Source organism: Gouania willdenowi, chromosome 6, assembly GCF_900634775.1.
Source record: "Gouania willdenowi chromosome 6, fGouWil2.1, whole genome shotgun sequence".
NCBI lineage: Eukaryota > Metazoa > Chordata > Actinopteri > Blenniiformes > Gobiesocidae > Gouania > Gouania willdenowi.
The window spans coordinates 7,926,866-7,940,477 of record NC_041049.1 but is presented as its reverse complement, the minus strand read 5'-3'; the positions used below and the strand labels follow the sequence as shown (position 1 = coordinate 7,940,477).

Below are 13,612 nucleotides of genomic sequence, written 5' to 3'. Positions count from 1 at the left end.
CATCCGCCCTCACTGCCATTTTCATCACAAACTCACTTTTCTCTTGTCTGAGCAAATCCATAAATATGCGTTTCATCCAGTTTGATCTCATCCTCCTCATCCTATGCAGAGGATTTGTGGGTTGTTGTTGTTTTTTTTTTTTTTTGGAGGTCTCACTTTTTAAATCCCACTGCAGATTTTTTTTTTTTCCACTTTCCCTCCAACACCCTTCAGACGCTTTCTGACATTTCTTCAGCATCAGCTTGTTTCTCCGTTGATTGCATTTCTTTCCCTCTCCTTCTGTTCATTCTTGTAACCGTTCCATCATTTGTCTGCAGTCATTGTTCACAGCAGGATTCAGGCTGGGTTTTTGGATTCATTCTCTCCATCTTTGCTTCAGCCCTTATTTTGGGGTGGTTTGATTCCGTGCATGTTTACATGATGTTTGTTTTCTTTTCATTGATCTATGGAGCTATAATTGCACTTCACCACAATTCTGTAATCAGACTCAGTTTTTCTGTGTCCGTTGGAATCTGCTGTGGAATCGGTGCAGGAAACCAGAGGAGGATTAATGCATGAAGACAGAATCCATGATTTTCCTTTGCACAGTGAATAATTCATAACCACATCGAAGAAGTCCTTCTATCTCCATATTTCTTTAGAGAACGTTCAAACTGTATGTTTAATCAGGTGTGATCTGTGAAATAATGTAACAGCAGAAGCAGAAAACACAGGACAGCAGGAAACTCTTAACCTTGCCTGCAAGATGGATTCACCTGGTGTTCAGAAACACCAGAATCCATCTTGTGCTGTTCCCTCCTTTGCCTTTTGACACCAAACTGAACCGATTAGAACCAATCACGAGGCAGTGTTGTGGTTTAGGGCGGGATGTCCGGGTGTGACGAAGGCAGAAGCGGCGAAGCAAAACTGGCACATGCGCAGTTGCGGGGAGTGGAACTAGCTGGGCTACCGCTATTAGCATAGCTCCGAATCAAAATAGAAAGATGTCGACGCAGGAGGATGGTCAACGTGCCCTTAACTCGCATACTCGTGTTGCAAAAACTACAAAAGTCACTCAACCACATAATGACCTCAGCATTACTATCCCAAAAGAAAGTTTTCACCAGTGGAGCCTTGTTATTGTTGTAGCAGCGTCTCTGCGGCGCATGCCGATGACGACATCGTCATTTGTTAACGTGTGATTGGCTAAAACAAATCATGGTGGACAGGCGCTTCGCCCAATCAGCTTCAAGCATTCTGTTCATGTCCCTCCCTGGTTCCGAAAGGATTCGCCAGACCCAGATCGATGGAGAACTCCAGTTAGAGGGAGGAGCTACACATCAATCTGGCTCTTGCCAGGTTAGGAAACTCTGGACTGAACTTCTTTTTTACTGTATGTACAGTAACCTTTAGCGGTTTCTTGTTAAAATGTTTTCACTTCTGATACGATACCGAGCTGCCATGGGTGTTGTCTGATACCGATTGGATATGTTATCAGCAGAAATGATACATTATTTTATTACCTCAGCCAAGTCATGTTTTCACTGGCGTTTTGCTCTTTGTTAGCACGTTTACATCAAAACTGCTCAAAGAATTTGGACAAAAATTTACAATAATTTTGGAGGGAATCCGGCTCAATATAACTGATCCCAGATCAGTTTCAACCATTGCACATCATCGGCAAAATTCCAAACTCACTTATGTCGGATTGGTTCCTCAATTAGCCCACAAAGTTTCATTCCAGATCAGTTCCAGGTTCCACATTTCATCTTGATTTTTCTCCTTCAGATAGTAATATTTATCTAATGAGTTTGTTCATTTGTCAGTCACGGCTTGTAGCATGTAGCAGTTAGCACTGTCCGAGTGTCCACACTAGCTGTGCGCGCTAGCCGCTACATTCAGGTAGTAGCAAGTAAGGCTGAATGATTAATTGCATTTGTGATGTGATCGCAATATCAAAAAACGCGATTTTCTAATCGCAAAGGCTGCAATTTTTTATTTTTTTTTTAAAAAAAATTTCTTGTCCTGTCTTTTACTGTCCTGTTAAGTTCAGAGAGTGTTTAAGTTGTGCAGTCCACATGTTTACATGTTTCATGAAACATGAAGTTAGTTAGATATGAGAGAGGTAAAGCCACAGATTTGTTTGCTTTATTGTTGTAATCTATGCTTTAAAATGTATATTTTATATTTATTTAAAGTTTAAATAAATCTGAATTTGTTTATTATAAAACAGATATATTAAATTGCAATCACAATAATGAGGAAAAAAATCGCAATTAGATTATTTTCCAAAATCGTTCAGCCCTAGTAGCGAAGGCTGCAAAGCTCCGGTGATAAGGCAAAACAGTACTGCAGACTGTGCATCAGTATTATGGGTATACCAGGAACTCTTAAAATAAGAAAGGTTAGAAAAATGCAATTAATGCCGTTATTTTTTTAGCACGTTAATTTTTCCTGTAATTAATTAATCGCAATTAACGCATTAAACTGACAGCTCTCGTGCTGTTATGAAGTGCTGTTACTGGGCTCCCTGTTTTTGTCGAGTCATGAATTATTGACTCGTTCGTCTTTGATGTCTCGTCCCAGCAAGACAGAGCTTGAATGGAAAATGTCAACTTTAAACTGAGATGAAAGTGAATGGCTCAGGAATAGTTTACTATTCAATTGAGAATCACAGCCTCCCGGGGCATTTCCTGTTTTTTTAGAAAGGATTAGATCAGATAAAAACTACATCTGCATCATTTCCTTTCCACCGTTTTCAACACTTTCCACTTTTGTTGTCATGGCTGATACAGTCACGTGACATGTCAGGCTAATGGAAGCATTCAGCATGTCGCACCACGTTGGGTTTCCTATATTTTATTTGCTGCTTCCTTAATGAGTAACTAAATACCAAAAGCAATTTTTCCTGCTGAAAACAAATGTATTTGGGTTTGAGGTGTGGTGACATTTTAGTCAAATTTCGCCGATTTTGTTGTATTGGTTGAAAGCCAACTGTTATAGTTGGTTTTGCTATTTGGCTGAGAATGGTGGTTTGTGACGTTTTGGTGGCTTCTTACATAGCCGTTGGCCCCACCCCTCCTAATTATTGTTTTCTTTTTAGAGTTCTGTGCATTGTTAATCAAATTAAAGAGTCTTCTCACATTGTCTATGGAGTGTCTATTCTTAATGAATCCTTTCTGGTCTTGGAATATAATTGACTGAACTACTTTTTCTAACCTGGAAGCTTTGGAGATAATACTTATGTCTGTGTTGATAAGTGAAATAGGTCGATAGCTTGAAGGTAGCATGGGTTTCATGTCTGTTTTAAGTATTAATTTAATGTTCGCTAAATTCATGTGACATAACCTTTATTTTTAATTTTATTTTTAAGAGAATGGTGATTTGTGACATTTTGGTAACTCCTTTCGTCACTGTTGGCCACGCCCCTTCTAGAAAAACGAGTACCTGTTGACTCTGCAATCTGTAGTGAGTAGGTTGGATTGAGAGAATTGTGAATAGAGAGGTATAGTGAGTAGCTAGTTAACATAGCATAGGTTTTTCTTTGGAGGTTTTATAGTATAGACTGGGTGTGTCTTATCTGCTCCAAGAGCCCCACCCATAATCAATAACTTTTTTTATTTACAGTCTAGATCACATATGTCTAACTCAAGTTTGGCCCGCCAGAGCATCTAGTCTGGCCCGCAGGAAGATTTTGTTCAAAGTAAAAAATTTCACCAAAAAGAAGACTTTTTGTCAACGGCCATATACAGTAAGTTGTAGATAAAATACGATAGGGGTTGCAAGTACTACATTACCTGGAAAATTCTCAGAATTCTGGCAAATTGCATTGCAAATGTTGAGAAAATTTATTTCAAAGTCAAGAAATTTTCACCAATTGCTTAACATTAAGGATTTTGTTTGAATTTGTTGCTTTTTTCTTCATATTAACATGGATTTTTTTGGTGCGGTATGACTTTGACAACCCTGATCTCTATGCACATTAGTTACTTTATGCCAGTTAAGAACTGAGTCTCATCACAAACTATTACAATCACCAGTTAATTAATTTATTTTCTATATTCTTCTTTTCTTCATCTAGTGGTGGAATGTGGCGAGTGGTGGAGCCCTACAAACGTTCTTCCCGACAGGATGTGCTTTGAAGAAGATCCACGTGTCAGCTGACTTCTCAACCTTTGTCACTATCGACAACATTGGCATCCTGTACATCCTGCAGAGAGTGGTGTGATCACAGCACTGCATTAAGAGACCAAAAAAGGGAAAAGAAAGAGGAAAAACATTCAAACGGACGAAAACGACAGTTTGCAGAAGGAAAACGTGCAGAGCTGCAGCTCAAATGGAAATGTTCAGTCTATTCAACTTAAAGCGAGTTCATCCTGGTTATACACACTCTTTACATTTTTATTCCAGAGTTTTACATCAGCTGAGCCAACAGGAAGAAAACGTCTGAGGGAGGGGAAATGAGCCGCTAACTCCTGTTAAACTAGTTTACAACCACTTTAAATGGATCTGCTCTGGAAAGGATGGAAAACTTCCTGATCAGATTTCTGCATTATTGCAATGAGTAACACGCTACAGTGTGTACACGGGTAAAACACAACAAACGGTGCATAAACTCTACTTAAAACTGAAAAAAAAAACAGCAGTCGTTATTAAAGATGACACACTATGTTCTTTTTCACCACTGGATAAAAATAACCGTGTGTGAGCTTTACGTGCCAGTTTGTGTGTGATTACAACATGCTACGGTTGCGTGTTAATGCATGTGACGTGTGTGAGATGTTTTACTCAGATGCTTTTAATAAATCATAAGCTCTTGTTCATCTTTAGGTGCATCTGAACCTACTGTGCTGTGAACTACTGTGAACTATTCCTGCTTGTGTTCATGGATGAATTTGATATTTTTTATTTGATCTGCAGCCTTAGATTTAATACTAATATTACATATCTTGTAAGGAAAAATGTCTTCTCAGTCCATCAGCGATAAAGTTAAGTGTTCGTTTAATCGTTTGATATCGAGCACTTTTCATGGAAGCTTTTGAAAAGTTTTTATAGCCTTTGCACTCCTTTTCTATGTGTACGCTTTCATTACACATCGAATTACAATCAGAGATCGAAGTGTGGCATTTGAAAGGAAGTAAGCACAGAATTAGAGAAAAATAATTAAATAAAATAAGCCTTTAAATATTTATATAAAATCTCTTTCTATCTCTTTCACACTGTGCTTTTTCTGATTGGTGCTTTAAAGTTGTCATGAATTCAATCATCAAAGGCAGAGATTATTGATACCGGCTCAGGATGTGTGTTTGTTATTGTTGTATAATGTGATGCAAAGTGAGTGGAGCTTGTACAGGAATAAAACGTACATGCTGTGATGTTGAAGTATTCATGTCTCTATTGTGTCGGCTGTCACGTATGAATTCAAAGTGAATCGCTGTCGAAAAAGTTAATTAATTTATTAATGGCGTCCCTCAAGGCTCCAATTAAGGCCCGTTGTTTTTCAAGATTTGTATTAATTTTAACTTTGTGTCGTGTCATTTCCCAAAAGTCCTTGATAAATATTTATCAACGGGAATCATGCTGATTTTTTATTCTAATATGACAGCAGGTGGGATATTTTAAAACCTATCCAAACTCTTCCTGATAAGAGTTAATGCAGCTGTTTCATTACCTAAGCTTTGTGTATCAAAACATGGAACAAAGACAATTTGATTGCGTTTGAAATGAATATTGGGCACAATGTAAAAATGTAATTCCATTCAAAAAGCATTGTCTTATATGTTGTAGCAGATGTTTTGATGCAAGAAAAGATAAATCTGCAATAGGAAAAGATGTGGGGAGAAAAGTAAAAAAGTAGTGAAAATATGACCCTAAATCAGAAGTGAGGATATAGAATGGCATCAAATAGCAAAAAAAATAGGAAAACTTTTTTTTTGCCTAAAGACTAAAATTATAATGATATTACCTCAAATTTTGGGTGTTTTTTCAGATTTGTTTTTATTTTTATTATGTATTTCCTTACTGCAACCCGTGTGTTCATCATATATCCATTATATATAATTAACATATAAATGTTAATTTTATATATATATATATATATATATATATATATATGCCCCGTATTTTTCGGACTATAAGGCGCACCGGACTATAAGGCGCACTGGTTTGTTATTATTATTGTATTTGTTATTATTATATTATTAAGACGCATTAAGCGAAACAAAATAGTCAGATAAGTCAAACTTTATTCAACTCATTAACAATAACTCTCAACATTGTTCAGGTTTAACACATAAAATACAGAACAATACACTCACGGTAGCCCTAAAGCGCCAAAATCCATCAAGCAGTGCAGCTTCATAGTTTACTGAAGTTGTACTAAAACATTTTGACATATTAATTTCATACATAAGGCGCACCTTACTATAGCCTTATTTTTTTATTTATTTTTCCAATGTTGATGCCTTACTTTTGCCTATTACCTCCCATTTTTAGTATTTGTCGGATTTTTGTCATTTGTTTATGCCTTTTTCTAGTCTCAGCCCCATTTAAGTGTGTTCACCACATTTGCACTACTTTTACACATCTTAAACTCAATTTATTTTTTCAAATTATTTTCCTTTTTTATGCCTTTACCTAGTCTAACCTAACGCCCTCTTGTCATCACATTTCCAGCTGACTCTGGTTCTTTTATATCAATAGTTACAGCTGCAGACCTGATTTACTGTTGAGCTGTGCTGAGATTCATCAACACTTAATTAATTAGAATTTTGTGCAATGACGTGTGCAATAAATTAGAATGACTCAGCAATAAGGACAGAGGACAGTTAGGACTTTGAGTCTTAGGGTCACTTCTTGATAAACTCCATTACCTTTAGTTCTGATTTAGTAAAATAATGCATTTTTTCTTTCTTTTTTTCTGAACACAAGTACCCCCTTTTGTCCGACTACAACATTTTACTTATAAAATTATTCACTATTAAAAACAAGTATAGAGCAGAATAATGCAATGAACGAGTGATAACACGCATTTTAAAGAATATCATTTTGGAAATGAACAGTATTTAATGCAGTGGTTCCCAACGGGTTTTTTTTTTTTTTTTTTTTTGGATCATGACGCCATTTTGATATGAACAATTTCTTTTAACCCCAAAGACGTTTTTTTTTTTTTTTTGATCATGTTTGAGCTTAGATCATTTTTTAATGCATTTTATTTGAATTAGATTTATACTTCACGCAGTGAAAGTATAGAAATACAGTTGTTTGAGATTGTGTGTTGTTTATAATAATATTTAAAACATTTCAAAAATCTATTTCAGGCGACCCCACATGGGGTCCTGATCCCAAGATTGAAAAACACAGATTTCAGTGGCTCCTGAATAGATTTAATTCTATAGTTTTTATCATTTACGGTCATCTCACACCTTGGGTGGGACCAAGACTGACGCTTTATATGTTATTTCTCTCTTTCTATCTCTCTCTCTCTCTCTCTCTCTTCCTTTCTCTCTCTCTCATACTCCTAGGGGTACACGTACCCCCATTTGAAAAAACTGCTCTAAAGGGCCCTGGACCTAGAGTTTGACACATGTGGTCTATAGTGTATGTACGGGTGATCATATAACCCTGTTTGTCCACGTGACAAACTTGAAGTTATCTGAAGACTAACTAAAAGGATCCTCCACTAAAACCTTTGAAATGTACTTATTAGAAGATTTATGCCTCACAGAACATATTATTGCACCGTATTCATTTATTAACTTTTAAAAATGGCACTAGTTTACCGTTTTACGACCCGTGCGCCGCCATCTTGAGATCACGTGATTGATTACGTGATTAGCCCCTGTTAGTCCTTTGGGTTCTATTGGAGTTCAAGCATTCAGGATCATTTAGCAGCTTTTTCACTCAAAATAACAACTTGTGCTGCTTTGAATTGCTCTAAAAATCAGTAAAAGTTGAAAATTGAATGTAAACCTCTTTGTTTACTGATAGATGATAAATTAAAACCGTGACCCGAAAAGATCTGTGGCCACAGGGGCGACAGTTCCCACTCTGCTGTTTCCTAGACGCCATTAAGGAGGAGAAGAAGAGCTCTGTAAGCATTTAAATAAAAAAATCTACGGTAGATTCACCAATGACGTCATTTCAACATGGCGGCGCCCAGGGTGAAGTAGTCCCATTTTTAAAAGTTAAAAAGACGAATATGGTGCAAAAGAATGCGTTTGTTAGGCATAGATCTTCTAATAAGTACACTTCAAAGGTTTTAGGCCACATTTGTAAAAACAGTGGATGATCATTTTAAAGTTCTGAAACAGTGATCCTGGTACTGTCTATAGCAGAATATTAGAATATTATATAGTAACACTGTAATCCTTTCTAAATGTACCACTAACTAATGCAACTGCATTAGAAAAGCTGATGAACATCAACACAAATGCTAAATAAAATCCAACAATAGCCTATAGTTGTAAATGTTACTTTTAGCTGGGGACAGAGGATCTAAAACCTGTCTGATCAACCTTCTCCACACGCCTGTCACACTTCATCTATTTCTATCTTTAGTCTGTGGACGAGTGATGTAAAAACTCTTCTCACTTTACTGTTGCTCTGCTCCTTTAGTAGCGCTAAGGATTCCATACTTTTGAAACACAAGAGTTTTGTTCCACATTTAGCGCGTGCGTCGTCTATGGAAACCCCAGTGTGAAACCAAATTAACGTAAGTCAGCGCTAGCTTTCATCATGTTGGACACACACACAGAGACACATTCCCAGTAGCTTAGCGCCCCTGATTTTAGCATCATTTATCATCGAGCTAACAGCAAGCGCGTGGACAACGTTAGCTCCCTTAAATGTTGCTGATCTCATCTTGTTTGCTTCGACGACCACAGTGAGGACAGCAGACGATAAGATGAGATATCTGAGCTTAGAGTGTGCTTTAAATATTAATGATACTTTGAGCGCTCTCAAGGCTGTGTGGAGCTACAGTTTAGCTATATGTTAGCATCATCGTGCCTAGCTGTAAAAGAGTTACAGCCAAGCTTAATGGTGAATGTGTATAAGTAAACTTTACAGATTAATACAGTCACAATGTCTATGTTCAAAGTGAATACGCACAGAAAAAGGCTAAATAAGTAAGTAAACCACCCAGTTTGGGTTAGCTAGCTAACAGAACGCCACAGGAAATGCTCATCAAACTCTACAACTCCCCACTTTTACTAATGAATTTCTTGGATTGCACACTGTGGTTTGTAGACAGCTGATCATACTTGTATATTCTTGTATATTTGTATTATATTCACATAGGGTTCACGACTGTCCTGTATTAGCCGGGAATTTGAAAACTGCAGAAGAAAAGTAACGTTAATCAAATGTGCCACGGATTCAAGTAACTGTGAAAAAGTCTAATTAAAAGTACATTTCTGAGGGTCTGAGTATTTCTGAGGGTCAGTGTGTATTTAGTCACCACGAGAAGCAGCTGTTTAGAGGCGTGGCTAATGTCCTGTGTCCCACTACAGACCCATGGGGACTCCCAGGAGGTCTTAAAACCTCCTCAGTTACAAAGCGCTCCCTCCTTCTGCCGTCTAAAGCCTTTCCTTCTGTTTTTATGTCTCCATCTCTTCTCTCTCTCCTTGCGCTCATTAAATTTTCCCCTGTTCAGCTGGTGGCTATGTTAGGTGCAACTCACGTCCTCAGGCTGACACATATTTGTGAGCTATGATGAAGGGAAGAATGGGGAACAAGCAGAATGACACACATATGCATCCCTCAGCCAATGAGGAGGAGGTAAGATTGTAGAAAATAACACGTTTTATTCCTCCTTCCTTCACATGCACGACAAAAACAAACAATAACCTGTCGTGTGTATCTTTGGCCTGTAGAAATAAGAAGGGATAGAGCAGCGGTCTGCAACCTTTTCTCTAAAGGAGCCATTTTACCTTCTCAGTGAAGACAATATCGTGTATAAAATTCAATACGATGTGGAATAATGTTATGTAAAGACAGTTTATTTTTTGAGTTAATGTATTTGAAGGGCTACAAAAATAACTTGAATTTGACATGATCATGTCAACACATGCTAATTGATCATTTCTTGTCACATATCAAGCTTGCATATTTAGCCCACACGTTGGCAGTTAAATTAATCTCTCCCCCACACAATTCAAATCTTTATTTTTTATACAGAATAGTGTTTTAGTAACCTGGCAAGAGCCAGATTGATGTGTAACTCCTCCCTCTAACTCCAGTTCTCCACAAACACGTCAGATATCAAAGACAAAACGATGCGATACAACGGGAACTAAAAATGCTCCGAGTGCTACAACGTGGCTGCCCACTGCGCCTCAGGGAGGGGTTAAATGCAGAGAACACATTTTGTGTATGTAGCTTTACATATATGACAATAAAGTAGAATATATATTCTATATTAAACCGCAATGTTAGTTATAGCTGTAAGATAGTTTGAGAGGGAGGAATTCACATTCTTATAGGGTAGGAGGAGCCAGGATTGTCAGGAGGAGGAGTTTCCGGTAGGTGACGTCAGGTAGCGGGGAAAATCAACTCGCCCGTTTGGAGCTGACTTTTTACAAAATGTGAATAACAGGGAGGGAGGGAGGAGGAAATAGAGCTTTTTCAACTGTGGCCCCCTGAATGAGGCTAAAGGGATGAATATCACTGTAGCAAAACCATTATAAAGTGTTTTATTCATAATATCGCCTCTTTACGGGTTTTTTTAACAAGCAAATGATGCAGTTTAAAAGAAGGTCAGCATGTATGTGACTATGTAGCATGAGCGCTGTGACATCAGCACACACACACACACACACACACACACACACACAACCTAACACACGGTGGCGTGGCCCTGTTGCTCCCTGACGTCAGATCTCTGTCTGCCCTTTGATCTGTTGGTCACTCATGAGTGGTTTCTCTGTGTTCTGTGACCTATTGGATGTTCCATGTTCACCCACGTGTGACTGTGTGTGTGTGTGTGTGTATGTGTGTGTGGGCTGTAATAACCTTGGCCATCCTTTGGTACCTGTTCTGCCAGCTGTTGGCACAGCAGGTCCCAGCATCACTGCTTTCCCTCATCAAAGCCAATCGGCTCAGATCCAGAGTTTATTTCTCGGCCAGGCCGATTATCCTTCACAGCGTCACCTTTACTCACCCATATGCTTTGGATGGAAAACACAATCCATGTTTGATCGCCTCCAAATCAGCTGAGAATGGACGTTTAAAATACGTCTATATAAATCATCAGAGGAAAGTTTTTGGGGGTGAGGCAGAGACGGAGCAAACGCTTTGGTCACAGATCAGCAGAAACCGCGCTGACACGACACGGTAGAGAGCACGAAGAGTTGACAGAAACCGATTGGAAGAATTTTATACGTGAAAAAACATCTTAGAAAATCCAACAGTGATATCTGCTGTTGTGCTGTCACTTCAAACCCTTTTCATCATTTTTCAATAGATTCTTGGGCTTTATTTTGAAATACAAAATAAAAAAGTGTTTTTTTTTCTTCTTTTGGTTTTAAAGTGTGTGTTTACAACTTGTCAGGTTTAGATTCATGAAGCCACTCTTTGGAGTGATTACTCCTTAGTTCTTTTCCCTGGTGTACTCTGACAAGGTATGAATGCAGCTCAGACAAAACAATCCATCCCCATTGTCTCTGCTGTCCATTCGTTGTCCCTTACGTTGTAAAGAAAGAAACGGTGAAACAATGAATACAGACATGAATACAGCGGGTGTTGCTCTGTGCCATTATCTGGTGCTTTTGATTTAGAGACGTGGCAGGAAACGGAAAAATAAAAATAAAAAAAATACCGTTCTTCAAATAAGGAAAGTAATTTTAAATAATGACTCATCAAGAGCAGATAAAATGTATTGCATGATTGTGACAATCACCAGCCTCTCTAAGGAAGGGTAAGAACAAACTTTTTTAAAGGGAGAATATAAGAAGAAAGGGTAGTGTTGAATGTGGTGAGGGGGAAGGGAACAGGGAAGAAGAAGGGGAGGGGGAAGGGAACGGGTTTTTAAGAGAGAAAGAGAGACAGGGTAGTAGGACAATGGAAGGGGTGGGAAGAGTCGACTATTTTAATGTGATGTATCTCTCTATTCACAATCATCACAATCCAACCTACTCAACACAGATTGTAGAGTTGACAGGTGCTAGATTTTTATAGAAGGGGGGGGAGCTAACAGTGGTGGTTTGTGATGTAAGAAGCCTTCAAAACATCACAAACCAATTAATTGTAATAGCCATGTTTCAAACCATAGAGGGCAGTCACTCTTACATTTTTACAACAAAATATGCCAAATAAAATAATCAATACTTCTTACCCATATACATTTGTTTTCAATTGGGGTTTGGTTTCTCTTTAATGACATCAATTATAAAGTAGTCAAAATATACGTGGTATTTACAAAAAGCTATGGCCGGTTTTTTTACAGAAAATCTGGTCCTCGAAATCGCTGACATTTTCTCTTGTGTGTAGGGACGTGCGTTTGTTTTTGGCAAGATGAAAACGAGCCAATAGCGATAGCTTGCCTCGGCATGCACTGAACATGTGACATAACCGTACGTGCTGTGTTTGAAGAACAGTTTGATGCTGTAAATGGCATCGGCTTGTCAATAGTTAGAAAGTATCTGGAGGTACGTTAAACGTAGCCATAGCTCCCAGGACTATAGATTTTCAGAGCATTTCTACATAATCGCAATGTGCCTGTGTTACTACTGTGCCGGGATAGTCGAGTGGTCGAAGGTGCTGCACTTACTACAAACATGGGTTTGAATCCCACATTTGATTTTTTTCTCCTTCATTTTAACATGTTTAACGCGGCAAATTCCACCTTTAAAAATAAATTTCCGACAAAAATAAACACTTTGGGGTTAGGGTTAGGGTTAGAGGTAGGGTTAGGGATAGAGTTACAGTTACAATGATGGAACTTTAAGTCACATGGTACACCTATCACGTAACCTAAACTGACCAATGAGGGGCGCTGCTATCCATAGAGTGGCAGTCTACGGATTTGTTTAACGTACCTGTAGTCACAGCCTAATAGTCAATACTTACCATTACCGATTCCAGCTTTTAGTGCCATATCGGGGCCCCTGCTGATACTAGTATCAGTATCGGCACAACGCTAGTATCCAGAATGCCCAGGGATGGGCTTCAACAGCCCCTGCAAACTAACCCATAATTAGCAGGTACAGATAAGACTTATGCCTCCTTTAAATTAAACTACACAAAAAAAAGGGTAAAATCTGAGCTTTATGTCCATTTTCAAGCGTTGTTGTAAGAAATCAGTAATCATTAGCAAAAGCTGGCTCCTTTTCCCTCTGTTTTCATGTTGCCTTTCAGCTTAGCCTGCAAACAAACTGAGTGATTCCACAAACACTGTTTTATAGCTCGGCCATTGTTAATTTTACTTGTGCTAGCTCTCTCACACCACTTAGCATTAAACACTGCTTGTCCCGAGCAATTAGCGCCTCTGCCGCAGAGCTGGGATGGAGGCAGACAGATCTGGAGCAGAGTGACTGGAGCCGTGTGGGTTGTTGTCGGTCTAGCCTCAGGACGCTCGTGCGTGTGTCTGTGCAGTTTTCTGCGCTTATCTTTTATGTGCATTCATTAAGGAAAA

The 13,612-nt window shown here is 38.5% G+C and overlaps 1 protein-coding gene across 1 annotated transcript in view; it reads left to right on the top strand.

Moving 5' to 3' along the window:
• Positions 1 to 4,667, top strand: part of apaf1 (apoptotic peptidase activating factor 1) — a 57,008-nt gene extending 52,341 nt beyond the window's left edge. Inside the window, exon 27 of the mRNA XM_028450685.1 lies at positions 4,061 to 4,667. The gene's annotated coding sequence lies outside the window, so the exon portion shown is untranslated. The remainder of the gene's footprint in view (positions 1 to 4,060) is intronic.
• Positions 4,668 to 13,612: the final 8,945 nt, after the last annotated feature.